This window comes from Budorcas taxicolor, chromosome 23 (assembly GCF_023091745.1).
Source record: "Budorcas taxicolor isolate Tak-1 chromosome 23, Takin1.1, whole genome shotgun sequence".
Lineage (NCBI taxonomy): Eukaryota > Metazoa > Chordata > Mammalia > Artiodactyla > Bovidae > Budorcas > Budorcas taxicolor.
In genome coordinates, this window is record NC_068932.1 from 568,335 (window position 1) to 587,293 (window position 18,959).

At 37.5% G+C, this 18,959-nt stretch overlaps 2 pseudogenes; both read right to left on the reverse strand.

The window, feature by feature from the left end:
• Positions 1 to 1,298: 1,298 nt before the first annotated feature.
• LOC128068048 (olfactory receptor 5W2-like) lies at positions 1,299 to 11,618 on the reverse strand (annotated as a pseudogene).
• A 5,878-nt stretch (positions 11,619 to 17,496) lies between these two features.
• LOC128068049 (olfactory receptor 5W2-like) lies at positions 17,497 to 18,427 on the reverse strand (annotated as a pseudogene).
• Between the last annotated feature and the right edge of the window lie 532 nt (positions 18,428 to 18,959).

The following is an 18,959-nucleotide window of genomic DNA, read 5'->3' on the forward strand; positions in this document are numbered from 1 at the left end:
TCAAGTCAATAAAATTAGAAATGAAAGACGAGAAGTAGCAACTGACATTACAGATATTTTCCATTAGTCATCAATGTTGTGTAAGAGGGACATGTTATGCAAAGAAGAAGGAAAGTTAGTGATGAGGACTGAAGTAGACAGCCTAGAATACATCAGAGTCATGATATGCTGTTCCCTATTTTTGTGGAATTTCAAGAATATTTATGGAATAGAAGAGTATCTCCATGCCATTGCCAAAACTTGGATTTGAATTGTGAATTTCGTAAAAAACACTCAGTTCTTTAAGTTATCCATTTCTAGATGAGGAAGCCAATTTTAATCAAATGTTGTCTGCTGCAATACTATTTTTGACTTCCATTTAATGGGCTTAATTTTTTTCATATCATATTTATTAAGTCCAATAAAATGGACCAACATGTAGGTCAAATCAGTCTTTAGATGCTGTAATATACATCTGACATTTGAATGGAGACAAATTAACTAGATTATATATTTATTTACTGCACAATACCTGCCAATCCAGTGATGCCCTGTTTGTCTTAGGCTTTAATTTTCAGACAATATTTTCAGTTAGGCTGCCTTTTATGAGCAACAGTTCCAAAAGAGTTCAGTGGATTGATAAAATATGGTAGAAATAAAAACCTATACATCTTTTATATAAAATAAGAATTTTATAAGTTTGCAGCTTTTTCCACAATGAAAAGTTTTCCTAACATGCCATAATGTCTCACAAATGCCCTTAAATTTTTTATCCCATGATGATTTTGTGGCTCATTTATTATCAAACTGCTTAGTTCATTAATGTCTACTACTAGTATCAGCTTAAATTCGTTAATATAGAAAATATAAAAAGCCTGAGCTCTGAAAGATTGCTCAGTTAATCTTTGATTTACTTTATGACAAAATCTTTAAGACATTGCATAATGTTTTAGTGAGACTGAAATTATGTTTGAGTGATAAATGAACAAAATTAGCATAAGTAGAAAAGTCAAAAGGTTTTTCAAAAATGTTAAGTGCCATATATAAACCCTGCCCACACACTAAGCATGATATATGAGGAAACCTACAATATTTCTTAGCAGTGAAGATGACTTAGTCACTCAGTCATGTCTGACTCTTTGTGACCCCATGGATTGTAACCCACGAGGCTCTTCTCTCTATAGGGATTCTCCAGGCAAGAACACTGGAATGAGTTGCCATTTCCTCTTCCAGTCTTAATAGTGGAGTTTAATACAAATAATTATTCACTTAGGAACTTGAGAAAGTTGTTTCTCATGTGTCATGCCATATAATTTTCATTACACAATTACTACATGTGTGTGGTTGTGTGCAAATATGCATAATACAAATATTTTAAAATATAGTTTAGCTTTCAATTTTACTAAGACTTCTTTCACATCCTTGTTCCATAGGCTAAATATCAGAGGATTTAGGAGGGGAATCATAAGAGTGTAAAGCAAAGAGGTAATTTTGTCTTCATCTAGAGAGTAAGATGAACTAGGCCTGAAATACATAAAAAGCATAGTTCCCTGAAAAATTGACACTGCAGTTAAGTGGAAGGTGCAAGTGATAAAAGCTTTGATTCTCCCCTCAGCAGAGTGGACCTCCAAGACTGAAAGGATGATATAAAAATAAAAACAAGGACCCCTAAAACAGTACTCAGTTCAATAGAACCCAAAGCAGTGAATATCATTAACTCATTGACCTCTGTATCTGAGCAGGACAGGAAAAAAAAAAAAAAGAGGTAAATCACAGAATGGTTAATGGTCAAATGGTTAATCACATTTGACCCACAGAAGCATAAATGGAATGCTAATGCTGTGTGTACCTCAGAAACTGTCATCCCCACCAGGAAAACCCCAGCCATGAGCAGGGAGCACACCCTGCTGGACATGCTGACTGCATAGAGCAAGGGACTGCTGGTGGCCTTGTACCGGTCATAGGCCATCACAGCCAGCAGGAGACACTCAGAATTGGCAAAGATACAGAAGGCCAAGAATTGCAAAGCATAGCCATATAAAGAGATTGACTTGTTTTTGGCAAATAGGGAGAAATATCAATAACCTCAGATATGCAGATGACACCACCCTTATGGCAGAAAGTGAAGAACTAAAGAGCCTCTTGAGGAAAGTGAAAGAAGAGAGTGAAAAACTTGGCTTAAAGCTCAACATTGATAAAACTAAGATCATGACATCTGGCCCCATTGCTTCATGACAAATAGATAGGGAAACAGTGGTAACAGTGGCTGACTTTATTTTGGGGGGCTCCAAAATCACTGCAGATGGTGACTGCAGCCAAGAAATTAAAAGACACTTGCTCCTTGTACCAACCTAAACAGCATATTAAAAAGCAGAGACATTACTTTGGCAACAAAGACCCATCTAGTCAAGGCTATGGTTTTTCCAGTAGTCATGTATGAATGTGAGATTTGGACTATAAATAAAGCTGAGCACCAAAGCATTGATGCTTTTTTTTTATTATTAAATTCCAATACAATTTTTGTTTTGTATTCTGATACAATTTCAACTACTATGTGAAAAAGGGTAAATAAACCACAGATAGTCATATTGATAAATATTTATCAGTTCAGTTCAGTTCAGTCACTCAGCCGTTTCTGACTCTTTGCGACCCCATGAATTGCAGCACACCCGGCATCCCTGTCCATCACCATCTCCCAGAGTTCACTCAGACTCGCGATCATTGAGTCCGTGATGCCATCCAGCCATTTCATCCTCTGTCGTCCCCTTCTCCTCCAGCCCCCAATCCTTCCCAGCATCAGAATCTTTTCCAATGAGTCAACTCTTTGCATGAGGTGGCCAAAGTACTGCAGTTTCAGCTTTAGCATCATTCTTTCCTAAAGCAATACGTGCTAATGTAAATTTGTAGGCAAAGTAATTTATTTGTGTAACATAAGAAAAACTGACTTTGACTTAGGATTAGGAGAAAAGTTTCACAAAATATCTAAAATTTAGTATGGGTGTTGGAGGATGTGTGGTTCATCCAGTGTATAGTGGAGGGAAGAGGTACCTAAATGTGTGACAGAGCCAGCAAATCTGGAGAACATAAAGAAGTCTGGAGTAACAGAGAGCATTAGGAATATGAAGGCATGACTAAGGTAGGAAAGGTAGGTCAACCCTGGTTCTGAAGAGTTGGTTTTTTGTTTGTTTGTTTGTTTTAATTTTTATTTTTACTTTATTTTGCTTTACAATACTGTATTGGTTTTGCCATACATTGACATGAATCCACCACGGGTGTACATGAGTTCCCAATCATGAACCCCCCTCCCTCCCCATATCATCCCTCTGGATCATCTCTGTACACCAGCCCCAAGCATCCTGTATCCTGTATCGAACATAGACTGGTGATTCATTTCTTACATGATAGTATACATTTTTCAGTGCCATTCTCCCAAATTATCCCACCCTCTCCCTCTCCCACAGAGTCCGAAAGTCCATTCTATGCATCTGTGTCTCTTTTGCTGTCTCGCATACAGGGTTATCATTACCATCATTCCAAATTCCATATATATGTGTTAGTATACTGTATTAGTGTTTTTCTTTCTGGCTTACTTCACTCTGTATAATAGGCTCCAGTTTCATCCACCTCATTAGACCTGATTCAAATGTATCTTTTTAATGGCTGTGTAATACTCCATTGTGTATATGTACCACAGCTTTCTTATCCATTCATCTGCTAATGTACATCTAGGTTGTTTCCGTGTCCTGGCTATTATAAACATTGCTGCGATGAACATTGGAGTACAAGTATCTTTCAGTTCAGTTTCCTCGGTGTGTATGCCCAGCAGTGGGATTGCTGGGTCATAAGGTAGTTCTATTTGCAATTTTTTAAGGAATCTCCACACTGTTCTCCATAGTGGCTATACTAGTTTACATTTCCACCGACAGTGTAAGAGTGTTCCCTTTTCTCCACACCCTCTCCAGCATTTATTGCTTGCAGATTTTCGGATCGCAGACATTCTGACTGGTGTGAGATGGTACGTCATTGTGGTTTTGATTTGCATTTCTCTAATAATGAGTGATGTTGAGCATCTGTTCATGTGTTTATTAGCCATCCATATGTCTTCTTTGGAGAAATGTCTATTTAGTTCTTTGGCCCATTTTTTGATTGGGTCATTTATTTTTCTGGACTTGAGCTGCATAAGTTGCTTGTATATTTTTGAGATTAGTTGTTTCTCAGTTGCTTCATTTGCTATTATTTTCTCCCATTCAGAAGGCTGTCTTTTCACCTTGCTTATAGTTTCCTTTCTTTTGCAGAAGCTTTTAATTTTACTTAGATCCCATTTGTTTATTTTTGCTTTTATTTCCAGTATTCTGGGAGGTGGGTCATAAAGGATCCTGCTGTGATTTATGTCGGAGAGTGTTTTGCCTATGTTCTCCTCTAGGAGTTTTATAGTTTCTGGTCTTACATCTAGATCTTTAATCTATTTTGAGTTTATTTTCGTGTATGGTGTTAGAAAGTGATCTAGTTTCATTCTTTTACAAGTGGTTGACCAGTTTTCCCAGCACCACTTGTTAAAGAGATTGTCTTTAATCCATTGTATATTCTTGCCTCCTTTGTTGAAGATAAGGTGTCCATAAGTGTGTGGATTTATCTCTGGGCTTTCTATTTTGTTCCATTGATCTATATTTCTGTCTTTGTGCCAGTACCATACTGTCTTGATGACTGTGGCTTTGTAGTAGAGCCTGAAGTCAGGCAAGTTGATTCCTCCAGTTCTGTTCTTTCTCAAGATTGCTTTGGCTATTCAAGGTTTTTTTTTGTATTTCCATACAAATTGTGAAATTATTTGTTCTAGCTCTGTGAAAAATACCGCCTGTAGCTTGATAGGGATTGCATTGAATCTGTAGATTGCTTTGAGTAGTATACTCATTTCCACTATATTGATTCTTCCAATCCATGAACATGGTATATTTCTACATCTATTAGTGTCCTTGATTTCTTTCATCAGTGTTTTATAGTTGTCTATATATAGGTCTCTGGTTTCTTTAGTTAGATATATTCCTAAGTATTTTATTCTTTTCGTTGCAATGGTGAATGGAATTGTTTCCTTAATTTCTTTTTCTACTTTCTCATTATTAGTGTATAGGATTGCAAGGGATTTCTGTGTGTTGATTTTATATCCTGCAACTTTACTATATTCATTGATTAGCTCTAGTAATTTTCTGGTGGAGTCTTTGGTGTTTTCTATGTAGAGGATCATGTCATCTGCAAACAGTGAGAGTTTTACTTCTTTTCCAATCTGGATTCCTTTTATTTCTTTTTCTGCTCTGATTGCTATGGCCAAAACTTCCAGAACTATGTTGAATAGTAACGGTGAAAATGGGCACCCTTGTCTTGTTACTGACTTTAGGGGAAATGCTTTCAGTTTTTCACCATTGAGGGTAATGTTTGCTGTGAGTTTGTCATATATAGCTTTTATTATATTGAGGTATGTTCCTTCTATTCCTGCTTTCTGGAGAATTTTTATCATAAATGAATGTTGAATTTTGTCAAAGGCCTTCTCTGCATCTATTGAGATAATCATATGGTTTTTATTTTTCAATTTGTTAATGTGGTGAATTACATTGATTGATTTGCAGATATTGAAGAATCCTTGCATCCCTGGGATAAAGCCCACTTGGTCATGGTGTATGATCTTTTTAATGTGTTGTTGGATTCTGATTGCTAGAATTTTGTTGAGGATTTTTGCATCTATGTTCATCAGTGATATTGGCCTGTAGTTTTCTTTTTCTGTGGCATCTTTGTCAGGTTTTGGTATTAGGGTAATGGTGGCATCATAGAATGAGTTTGGAAGTTTACCTTCCTCTGCAATTTTCTGGAAGAGTTTGAGTAGGATAGGTGTTAGCTCTTCTCTAAATTTTTGGTAGAATTCAGCTGTGAAGCCGTCTGGACCTGGGCTTTTGTTTGCTGGAAGATTTCTGATTACACTTTCAATTTCTGTGCTTGTGATGGGTCTGTTAAGATTTTCTATTTCTTCCTGGTTCAGCTTTGGAAAGTTGTACTTTTCTAAGAATTTGTCCATTTCTTCCACGTTGTCCATTTTATTGGCATATAATTGCTGATAGTAGTCTCTTATGATCCTTTGTATTTCTGTGTTGTCTGTTGTGATCTCTCCATTTTCATTTCTAATTTTATTGATTTAAATTTTCTCCCTTTGTTTCTTGATGAGTCTTGCTAATGGTTTGTCAATTTTATTTATCCTTTCAAAGGACCAGCTTTTGGCTTTGTTGATTTTTGCTATGGTCCCTCTTGTTTCTTTTGCATTTATTTCTGCCCTAATTTTTAAGATTTCTTTCCTTCTACTAACTCTAGGGTTCTCCATTTCTTCCTTTTCTGGTTGCTTTAGGTGTAGTGTTAGGTTCTTTATTTGACTTTTTTCTTGTTTCTTGAGGTATGCCTGTATTGCTATGAACTTTCCTCTTAGCACTGCTTTTATAGTGTCCCACATGTTTTCGGTTGCTGTGTTTTCATTTTAATTTGTTTCTAAGAGTAATTTGATTTCTTTTTTGATTTCTTCTGTGATTTGTTGGTTATACAGAAGCGAGTTGTTCAACCTCCACATGTTGGAATTTTTAATAGATTTTCTCCTGTAATTGAGATCTAATCTTAATGCATTATAGTCAGAAAAGATGCTTGGAATGATTTCAATTTTTTTTGAATTTATCAAGGTTAGATTTATGGCCCAGAATGTGATCTATCCTGGAGAAGATTCCGTGAGCAGTTGAGAAAAAGGTGAAATTCATTGTTTTGGGGTGAAATGTCCTATAGATATCAATTAGGTCTAACTGATCTAATGTATCATTTAAAGTTTGTGTTTCTTTGTTAATTTTCTGTTTAGTTGATCTGTCCATAGGTGTGAGTGGGGTATTAAAGTCTCCCACTATTATTGTGTTATTGTTAATTTCCCCTTTCATACTTGTTAGCATTTGTCTTACATATTGTGGTGCTCCTATGTTGGGTGCATATATAGTTATAATTGTTATATCTTCTTCTTGGATTGATCCTTTGATCATTATGTAACGTCCTTCTTTGTCTCTTTTCACAGCGTTTGTTTTAAAGTTCTCTTTCATCTGATATGAGTATTGCTACTCCTGCTTTCTTTTGGTCTCTATTTGCATGGAATATCTTTTTCCAGCTCTTCACTTTCAGTCTGTATGTGTCCCTTGTTTTGAGGTGGGTCTCTTGTAAGCAGCATATAGAGGGGTCTTGTTTTTGTATCCATTCAGCCAGTCTTTGACTTTTGGTTGGGGCATTCAACCCATTTACGTTTAAGGTAATTATTGATAAGTATGATCCCGTTGTCATTTACTTTATTGCTTTGGGTTCGGGTTTATGCACCCTTTTCGTGTTTCCTGTCTAGAGAATATCCTTTAACATTTGTTGGAGAGCTGGTTTGGTGGTGCTGAATTCTCTTAGCTTTTGCTTGTCTGTAAAGCTTTCGATTTCTCCTTCATATTTGAATGAGATCCTTGCTGGGTACAGTAATCTGGGTTGTAGGTTATTTTCTTTCATCACTTTAAGTATGTCTTGCCATTCCCTCCTGGCCTGAAGCGTTTTAATTGAAAGATCTGCAGTTATCCTTATGGGAATCCCCTTGTGTGTTATTTGTTGTTTTTCCCTTGCTGCTTTTAATATTTGTTCTTTGTGTTTGATCTTTGTTAATTTGATTAATATGTGTTTGGGGTGTTTTGCCTTGGGTTTACCCTGTTTGGAACTCTCTGGGTTTCTTGGACTTGGGTGATTATTTCCTTCCCCATTTTAGGGAAGTTTTCAACTATTATCTCCTCAAGTATTTTCTCATGGTCTTTCTTTATGTCTTCCTCTTCTGGGACTCCTATAATTCAAATGTTGTGGCATTTCATATTGTCCTGGAGGTCTCTGAGATTGTCCTCATTTCTTTTAATTCGTTTTTCTTTTTTCCTCTCTGATTCATTTATTTCTACCATTCTATCTTCTATTTCACTAATCCTATCTTCTGCCTCCATTATTCTACTATTTGTTGCCTCCAGAGTGTTTCTGATCTCATTTATTGCATTATTCATTATATACTGGCTCTTTTTTTTTTTTAATTTCTTCTAGGTCCTTGTTAAATCTTTTTTGCATCTTCTCAATCCTTATCTCCAGGCTATTTATCTGTGAATTCATTTTGATTTCAAGATTTTGGATCATTTTCACTATCATTATTCAGAATTCTTTCTCAGGTAGATTCCCTATCTCTTCCTCTTTTGTTTGGTTTGGTGGGCATTTCTCTTGTTCCTTTACCTGCTGGGTATTCCTCTGTCTCTTCATCTTGGTTATATTGCTGCATTTGGGGTGGCCTTTCTGTATTCTGGGAATTTGTGAAGTTCTCTTTATTATGGAGTTTCCTCACTGTGGGTGGGGTTGTATCAGTGGCTTGTCAAGGTTTCTTGGTTAGGGAAGCTTGTGTCGGAGTTCTGGTGGCTGGATCTGGATTTCTTCTCTCTGGAATGCAATGAAGTGTCCAGTAATGAGTTATTAGATGTCAATGGTTTTGGAGTAACTTTGAGCTGTCTGTATATTGAAGCTCAGGGCTGCATTCCTATGTTGCTGGAGAATTTGCATGGTATGCCTTGCTCTGGAACTTGTTGGCCCTTGGGTGGTGCTTGGTTTCAGTGTAGGTATGGAGGTGTTTGATGAGCTCCTATTGATTAATGTTCCCTGGATTCAGCAGTTCTCTGAGGCTCTCAGGATTTGGACTTAAGCCTCCTGCTTCCGGTTTTCAGTTTTATTTTTACAGTAGGCTCAAGACTTCTCCATCTATACAGCACCGATGATAAAACATCTAGGTTAAAGATGAAAAGTTTCTCCACATTGAGGGACACCCAGAGAGGTTCACTAAGTTACATGGAGAAGAGAAGAGAAGAGAGAGGGGGTAGTTAGAGGTGACTGGAATGAGATGAGGTGAGATCAAAAGAGGATAGAGCAAGCTAGCCAGTAATCACTTCCTTACGTGTGCTCCACAGTCTGGACCACTCAGAGATGTTCACAGAGTTATACAAGGAAGAGGAGAGGGAGGAAGTAGGCAGAGGTGGCCAGGAGGATAAAAGAGGGAAATGAAAAGGAGAGAGATAGATCCAGCCAATAACCAGTTTCCTAAGTGTTCCCCATCGTCTGGAACACACAGAGATTCACAGAGTTGGGTAGAGAAGAGAAAGGGGAGGGAGGAGACAGAGACAACCTAGTGGAGAAAAAGGAGAGTCCAAAGGAGGAGAGATTGGTCAAGCCAGTAATCTCACTCTCAGGTAAAATTGGGTACTGAAGATTGGGTTTTTAATTGTACAAAATTGACAACAGATACCAAAAAGCAAAGATTAAAAATCTAGAGTAGAGCTTGGATTTTCAAAAATACAATATTAAAGAAAAGAAAAAAAAAGTCACAAGAATTATCTTAAAAAAAAAACAACAACCACACACACACACACACACACACACACACACACACACACTATATATATATATGTATATATGGCGTTTGCTTTAAAAATAGGGTCTTTTTTTGAAAAGTAATAGTAGTTTATAAAAATAAAAAATTAAAGGAGAAATAGAGGACTTAAGAATTTAAAAAATTTTAAAAAAGAAGAAAAAACAATCAAACAACAACATCAACAAAAACAAAAAAGAAAGAGAGAGAATGATGGTAAAAATAGTAAAAATATATCTGGGACTTTCTCTGGTGTTGTGGGCAGTGTGGGGTCACTACCAAGGTGGTTCCCTCTGTTTAGCTTCTTCTGTTTACTGGTGTCTTCAGTGTGTGATTTCTGCCCTGGCACATTTTGGGCAGTGGTGGACAATTTTTTTTTTCTTTTTTAGGCTCACTTGTTCAGTCGTGCTTTGGGGAGGGAGGCTGCAAACAAATAACACTGGCGTGTGCTTGCAATGCCTTAGCCACAATGGGCCTGCCCCTGCTCACGGTGCACGCCGCTCAGGCGGTGCTCTGCCAGGAACCATCTGAGGCCGGCCCTAGGCTGCATGCACCTCCCCGGTCTAAGCCACTCAGGCTCAGCGCTCAGGTAGCCCTCAGAGGTGCAGATTCTGTTGGGCCTGCGTTTTGTGCCCTTCCCAGGTCTGAGTAGCTCAGGTGTTTGGCAAGCGCGGTCACTGCAACTTATCGCCTTTCCCATCCCTGCTGCTGTTTTCTGGATGTACCACTGGCTCCCATTCTCAGGTGGATGGTGACTGTCCAGAACCCCAAGAAGACTTGGCAAAGAAGCCTGCTTGCAGTTTGGTAGGTAATGTCTCTCCAGGGCTGCAATTGCCCCCTTCCAGCCCTTAGGGCCCTGGCTGCCTGTCACCGGAGGGGGATGGTCTGCAGCCAGCTATTTCTGTTCCATCCTTTGTTCTTTGTGTGGTCCTGGTGGTGTCTTATGTTAGAGCTTTTCCCATGGTAGCTATCCCACAGTCTGGTATGCTAGCCCAAGTTAGTTCACTATGGTTACACTCGGGGCATTCTGGCCCGATTCTTAAAAAGCACTGCAGCCCATGCCTCCCTGCCCTGCCCCCACTTGCTAGTGGCAGATGCAGGCATCTGTGCTGCTTCTCCGCTGGGGGAGTTACCATTGGGCTCATAATCTGTTGGTTTTAATTATTTACTTATTTTTCTTCCCTGTTATGTTGCCCTCTGTTCTTCCCAGGCTTGCCACAGACTCGGCAGTGAGAGTGTTTCCTGGTGTTTGGAAACTTTTCTCTTTTTAAGACTCCCTTCCCGGGACAGGACTCCCTTCCCAGGATGGAGCTCCCTCCCTACCTCCTTTGTCTCTTTTTTCATCTTTTATATTTTTTCCTACCTGTTTTTGAAGACAATGATCTGCTTTTCTGGGTGCCTGATGTCCTCTGCCAGAATTCAGGAGTTGTTTTGTGGAATTTACTCAGCACTGAAATGTTCTTTTGATGAATTTGTGAGGGAGAAAGTGTTCTCCCCATCCTATTCCTCCGCCATCTTAGGACCGCCCCCCTGCATTAATGCTTTTAACTGTGATGTTAGAAAAGATTCTTGAGAGTCCCTTGGTTTTCATGGAGACCCAACCAATCCATCCTAAAGGAAATCAGTCCTGAATGTTCATCGGAAGGACTGATGCTGAAGCTGAAACTCCAAAACTTTGGCCACATGATGTGAAGAACTGATTCATTGAAAAAGACTCTGATGCTGGGAAAGACTGAAGGCAGGAGGAGAAGAGATGTCAGAGGATGAGATGGTTGGATGACACCACTGACTCGAAGGTCATGTGTTTGGGAGTTGGTGATGGACAACGAGGCCTGGCGTGCTGTGGTCCATGGGGTTTCAAAGAGTCGGACATGACTGAGTGACTCAACTGAATTGAACTGGCAAATAGGTGCACCAGCATCTGGGGGCCAATGGCTGTGGAATAGCAGAGGTCAGAGGATAGGTGACTGAGGGAAAAGTACAAGGGTATATGCAGCTAAGGATCCATCCTAATTAAAATAATCATTCCAAGATTTGCCAGAATGTTAACAAGATAAACAGCAAAAAACATGATAAATAGGATCACTTTAATCCCAGATTTATCAGTAATTCCCCTAAATATGAATTCAGTTAAGGATGAGCAATTTTCTTTTTCCATTCTTTGGTGTTCTTGTCTAAAGTTTTGAAAAAATGACGGAGAAAATGATACATATATGATTCTTGAGAGTTCCTTGGACAGCAAGGAGATCCAACCAGTCAATCCTAAAGGAAATCAGTCCTGAATATTCATTGGAAGGACTGATGCTGAAGTGAAGCTCTAATAGTTTGGCCATCTAATGCAAAGAACTGACTCATTGGAAAAGACTCTGATGCTGGGAAAGATTAAAGGCAGGAGGAGAAGGGGACTACAGAGGACGAGATGGTTGGATGACATCACCAACTCTATGGACATGAGTTTGAGCAAACTTTGGGAGTTGGTGATCGACAGGGAAGCCTGATGTGCTGCAGTCCATGGAGTCCCAAAGAGTCAGATGTGATTGAGCAACTGAACCAAACTGAATTTTGGAATAGTGTTTATATAGCAAAAGATTGGCCTTCCCTGGTGACATAGATGGTAAAGAATTCTCCTGCAGTGCGGGAGAGCTGTGTTCGATCTCTGGGTCTGGAAGATCCCCTGTAGAAGGTAATGGCAACCCACTCCAGTATACTGGCCTGGGAAATCCCATGGATAGAGGAACTTGGGGGGCTACAATTATGGGTCACAAAGATTCACACATGACCGAGCAACTTTCACTCACTCACAGAAAAAAAATAAATAAATATAATCAGAGAGAAATATTTCCATAAAATAGAAAGTATTTTAAAATGATTTATCCATATATATGACAGAGAACTTGTATCCACAATATACTAATAGCTTTGCTCACTGGGGAAAAAAAAGACTTAAACAAAAAATGACCCCCCCAAAAAATAAAAGTTAACAGAAACTGTCAAAAAGAAGAAACATAAGCAGCAAGTTAATGCATGAGAGTTTGCTCAGAACTATTAATTATTAAGGCAATGAGGATAAAGCCACAACACAATAACATAATGCAAATCCCAAATGGACTGAAATTAATATACTGAGCATAACAAATTCCCTAATTCATCGGAAATCTCATTTGGGAACTAACAGGGACAGGCTTTCTTATCAGTTTGGGTGTTTTTCTTTGTCCTTTTCATTTGTTTGTTTTTCTACTTTTATTTTCTACAAATCTGGGAAATCGTTTAGCTTAAATCCATATAATTATTTCATATTTAATTTTGGAAATGTGATTCTTTTTTTTTTTTTTGAAATGAGATTCTTAATAGCAACTTTTCATGCCTTTTTATATGTCATTGCTATTCTTGGTTGTGAGGATCTCAACACTGAAATACCAATTGTACTCCTGTGTAGCTATTGGTGAGGCAAAGTTCAAACCACAACTAATTGCTAATATTTTCCCAGTAAAATCAAGAAATTGATGTATGTATGTTTCAAAAGAATTCTACTATTATTCTACTTCTCTGTTACACATATGGTGTATGTAGGATTCTTCTTGGTCACCTAATTATGGTGGTTAGTAGCTCAGTTATGTCTGACTCTTCGCTACCCTGTGGACTCTATTTGCCAGGCTCCTCTATCCATGGGATTCTCCAGGCAAGAATACTTTAGTGGGTAGGCATTCCCTTCTCCAGGGGATCTTCCTGACTCAGGGATCAAACCTAGATTTCCTGTATTACAGGAAAATTCTTTACTGTCTGAGCCACCAAGGAAGCTCTAATTATACTCCAATCCAAATTAATTTTTCCCTCAGGAATCCCTGTCTTCTGGGGTGCAACTATTTGTTGCAGCAACTATTTTGTTCAGCCAGAACCCAGATTTAGATTTTAACAGGTCTGCTCCTCAAACACATGTAGATTAACATCCTTTCAATGTTCCCCCACCTAGCAATTTAACTGATTGTTATTACAAGCTGGGTAACCTAAGGGGGGAAAAATCTTCCAATGGGATTTGTGTTTCATTAAAAATGGAGATCTTAAAATAACTGTAAAACATGTCTTAAAGAGAAAGTGTATTCCTCAGATATAAGCAAGTGAGAGAAAGGATCTATATTTAGAGATTTTTGGTTCTTTGCAGACACTAAAACAATTCTAGGCAGACACATACTACCCAGATGATCTTCTTCAAAATACAGTTGTCTGTTCTTCAAGCCTATTATGATGTGGAGTTCATTGTGTCATATGGTACTGAAGTATTTTATAGCTCCCAGGTGCTGTGAAAATGAGGGGAGAGCCAGTGGGTGGGTAAAGACAGTGTTGTTCTACAAGCAAGGTGGCACTTTTAATAACATAAAGATTAATAATGTACTGAGATACTCTAGAAAGTAAGCACTATATCCATTACATAAACATATCATAAACCATTTACAAGAAAATTTTATAATTAAAAATAAAAATTAATAGTTTCAATCTCATAGTGAAGGTACTGTGTTAATGGAATGCCATTTTAGATTATAATATACACATAGAAAATTTTCATCTAAATCAGTACTACTTTTGGAATTGCATTTAATGGGCTTATATTCCTTTCTCTTTATATTATTCCCACTAGATCCAATAAAATGAGCTGATATTTGCAATGCAGTCTTTAGTTGTTGAAATAAATATACACCATAAGCATGAAGAATGATTAATTAATGTGTTCACTAACTCTTAATTAATGGCAATCCATCAAATCCCTATTTTGCTTGACTTTAATATATTCCAGTCTATGTTTTCTGCTGTGTTTCTCCTCATAAGCAACAATTCAAAAGACATTTGGCTGAATTGAAAAAATATACCAAGAGTAGAGAATTTCAATCTTTTTTATTATACAATTATTCTAAGGTGTTTCCACCATGAGAACTGTTTTTAACATGCTATAATGTTTCACAAATACCACTCTGAATAACAAAGGAATTTTGTAGGCTTTATACTTCCATTCTGAAATGTTTTTACATCAGGACATTTTACAATGACATCTAGAAAGTTTAAGACTATCAGAGGTCTTTTAACCTTACACCTTTAATGGATAAATAAGAGTGTTCTTCAGTACTTTAGGGTATTTCAAATATGTTTCCTCACTTTCTGTGCTTTAGCCTTCAGGAAACCAGATTCAAGATATATGAAGCATCAAATATCAAAAACTTATAATTTCTTACATCTAGTGCAATTAATAAGTATGTATGTCTTTATAAAAGTCTGTTAACTTTTTGTCCATAACCATTTCTTCACCTTCCCAAAACTGTTATTATATGCATACAATAGTTACACTATATTATGATTATAGGGCTTCCCTGGGGACTCAGCTGGTAAAGAATCCACCTGCATACTGTGATATATATATATATATATATATATATATATATATATATATATATTTAAGGCACTTAGCAAACTCAGTTAATTTTGTGTTTCTGAAATATAAGTAATAGCCAAAAAAGTTGTATAGTATTTTTAGGTTAATATATATTTGCTTATTTTATGCTTCAGGCAACTGTCAGTGCTTTGGTTAACAAGGATGGAATGCCTTGTTCTTTACCAAAGAATGAGCACAAGCAGTGTGATATGAAACAATGCTTTAGGTAAGTGAGTGTTTGTGAACCACAAAGAGACAAAAAAAGGGGCACTTAGGGCATAGAATGAGAGAGAAGGAAGGAAAAGAATCTTGGAAGAAGTGCAGAAGAATTGATAGTTGATAACAAAAACACAATAGTGTATTTTAACAAGTCTCTTTCTATACTTTCCATAGGGCTTAATAATCTAATCTTTAGACTTCTTTCCTTCTCATTTTTTAATATAGCTACTTCAAATGTAATTGATAGATACCACATATAGTTATAAGGTATACAATGTGATGAAGTGATATATGTGTACTTTGTGAAATGATTATCACAATAAGGTTAATTAATACATGCATAACCTCATATAGTTACCATTTTGAGTGTGTGTATGATGAGGACAGTTAAAGTCTATTCTTTTAGAAAATTTAAAGTTATAATAAAGTATTGCTAACTGGAGTCATCATGTAGATTCAATCCCCTAAACTTCTTCAATAAATAATAGAAACTTTGTGCACTTTGACCAACATCACCCTTTTCTCCTGCCTTTCAGCCTCTAACAACAACCAATCTACTATTTAATTCTATGAAATTTATTTATTTACTTAGGCTTCACCCCAAGGCTTGCAAGGATCTTAGTTCCCTGACCAGGGGTCAAACCTGGGCCTGGGCATTGTAAGCAACAAGGTCTGTTCACTGGACTGCAGGCAGTTTCTGAGTTTTACATTTTAGATTCTATCTACATGTGAGATCATGTAGTGCTTGTCTTCCTCTGTATGGAGTATTTCACTTAGTATGTTGCCTGCATGGTTCTTCCATGTTATAGTAAGTATGACTTCTTCTAACAAACATGGACTTGTATATTTCACAACCTGAATAACTGTCAAATCCTCTATCTACTATCCTTTCATCTCTCAAGTTGAGTCTTATTTAGATATGACTGAATATCTCTATTTAAACATGATGCTATTTTGGATTAGATTTAGATATTTTTGCTTTGGAATTATAGCCCTCTGTGTATTATTTCACGATGATTTTGAGGTTATAATGAGTTACTTGACCATTTAGTTAATATGTTATTTGTTTTACCTTATACTTCAGTTCAGTTCAGTTCAGTCGCTCAGTTATGTTCGACTGTTTGTGACCCCATGAATCGCAGCACGCCAGGCCTCCCTGTCCATCACCAACTCCCAGAGTTCACTCAGACTCACGTCCATCGAGTCCGTGATACCATCCAGCCATCTCATCCTCTGTCGTCCATTTCTCCTCCTGTCTCCAATCCCTCCCAGCATCAGAGTCTTTTCCAATGAGTCAACTCTTCGCATGAGGTGGCCAAAGTACTTGAGTTTCAGCTTTAGCATCATTCCTTCCAAAGAAATCCCAGGGCTAATCTCCTTCAGAATGGATTGGTTGAATTTCCTTGCAGTCCAAGGGAACCGCAAGAGTCTTCTCCAGCACCACAGTTCAAAAGCATCAGTTCTTCAGCACTCAGCTTTCTTCACAGTCCAACTCTCACATTCATACATGACCACAGGAAAAACCATAGCCTTGACTAGACGGACCTTAGTCAGCAAAGTAATGTCCCTGCTTTTGAATATGCTATCTAGGTTGCTCATAACTTTTCTTCCAAGAAGTAAGCGTCTTTTAATTTTATGGCTTCAATCACCATCTGCAGTGATTTTTGAGCCCATAAAAATAAAGTCTGACACTATTCCCACTGTTTCCCCGTCTATTTTCCATGAAGTGATGGGACCAGATGCCATGATCTTCGTTTTCTGAATGTTGAGCTTTAAGCCAACTTTTTCACCCTCCTTTTTCACTTTCACCAAGAGGCTTTTTAGCTCCTCTTCACTTTCTGCCATAAGGGTGGCGTCATCTGCATATCTGAGGTTATTGATATTTCTCCCAGCAATCTTGATTCCAGCTTGTGTTTCTTCCAGTCCAGCGTTTCTCATGATGTGCTCTGCATATAAGTTAAATAAGCAGGGTGACAATATACAGTCTTGACATACTCCTTTTCCTATTTGAAACCAGTCTGTTGTTCCATAGTATTTAAACTGCAAGATGTGCTATAGTATATAAAGGATCTACATGCTCAAAAATCAGAGTAAATGCACAATAAGTCTCAGCATAATTGAACAATATTTGAATAAAAATTAAACAAAAATTAGCATAATGGAAAAGTCAGAAATATTTTTCATTTAAGCTAAATGCCATGTAAAAATTCTAGAAAGATAATTTAACATGACATGTGAGAGGGACAGTAATAGATTTAAGATTGAGATTCAATGTAATATGACTTTAAGAAATTGAAAAATTATGTTTGTTATGTATTCGACCATATAACTTTAATAAATCACCTGTCACTACATGTGTTTGAATGCATGTTTATTTACATATGCCTAACATAAATATTTAAAGCCATTTATTTTTCAAGTTTTCTAGGGCTTCTTTCACATCCTTGTTTCATAGACTGTAAATCAAAAGGTTTAACATGGGAATCACAAGGGTGTAAAACAGCGAGGTCATTTTGTCTTGATCTAGAGAATAGGAAGAACTTGGTCTGAAATACATAAAGAGCATAGTTCCCTGGAAAATTGCCACAACAGTTAGGTGGGAGGTGCAAGTAGAGAAAGCTTTGAATCTCCCTCAGCATAGTGGATCTTCAAGACTGAAAGGATAATATAACAATAAGAGACAAGGACTCCTGAAATGGTACTCAGTTCAATGAAGCCAAAAATCATGAATATCACTAGCTCATTGACCTGTGTGTCTGAGCAAGATATCAACAGGAGAGGAGGAACATCACAAGAAAAAAGTGGTTAATCTCATTTGACCCACAGAAGCATAAGGGGAATGCTAATGTTGTGTGTATCAGAGCATCTGCCATTCCCACCAGGTAAACCCCAGCCATGAGCAGGGAGCACAACCTGTTGGATATGCTGACCGCATAGAGCAAGGGGCTGCTGATGACCTTGTACTGGACATAGGCCATCACTGCCAGTAAGAGACACTCAGAATCTGCAAAGATACAGAAAACCAAGAATTGCAGGCCACAACCATGGAAGGAGATTGACTTTTTCTTGGCAAACAAGTCTACTAGCATCTTGGGGCCAATGGCTGTGGAATAGCAAAGTTCACAGAAGGAGAGGTGGCTGAGGCAAAAGTACATGGGTGTGTGCAACTGGGGATCCATCCTAATCTGGGTTATAATTCCAAGATTTGCCAGAAGATTGATGAGATAAATAAGTAGGAACATGGTAAATAGGGTCACTTTGTTCACAGTGTTATTAGTAATTCCCAAGAAAATGAATTCAGTCACAGAGGAGCAATTCTCTCCTTCCATTCTTTTTAGATCTTGTATAAACTCTTGAAAAATTGATCAAAAAATAAATGGCACATTCAAGTGTAACATTTCTACACATCTGTAAAAAATCATAAGGCAGAACATGTTTTTTTCTTCTGCAATTGTATTTTTATATTCAGAAAAATATATCCAGTCATGCACACAAATTAAAGAGGCATAGCCCTCTATTCTGCAAAAACAAAATGAATTTGAGAAAAACCTTTTTGAAAGACTGATGTACATCTAGATGCCATCCATAAGGTTTGTCACTTTCTACCAGCTCTTTTCTGAGCCTTACTCTCTCTCTCTCTCTCTCTCTCTCTCTCTCTCTCTCTCTCTCTCTCTTTCTCTCTCTCTCTCTTTTTTTAAAAACCTCAGGGAGTAGATCTAGAGTAATATACCTTTTTTCACCTCCTGAAAACCATGTGAAAGAGACTCCAATGATAGAGAGGCTAGTCTCTACACTTAGGCTTAAGTGTTTTCAATGCTTGAAAAGATTCACTTGGGTAAAAAACATATGATTACAATTTTT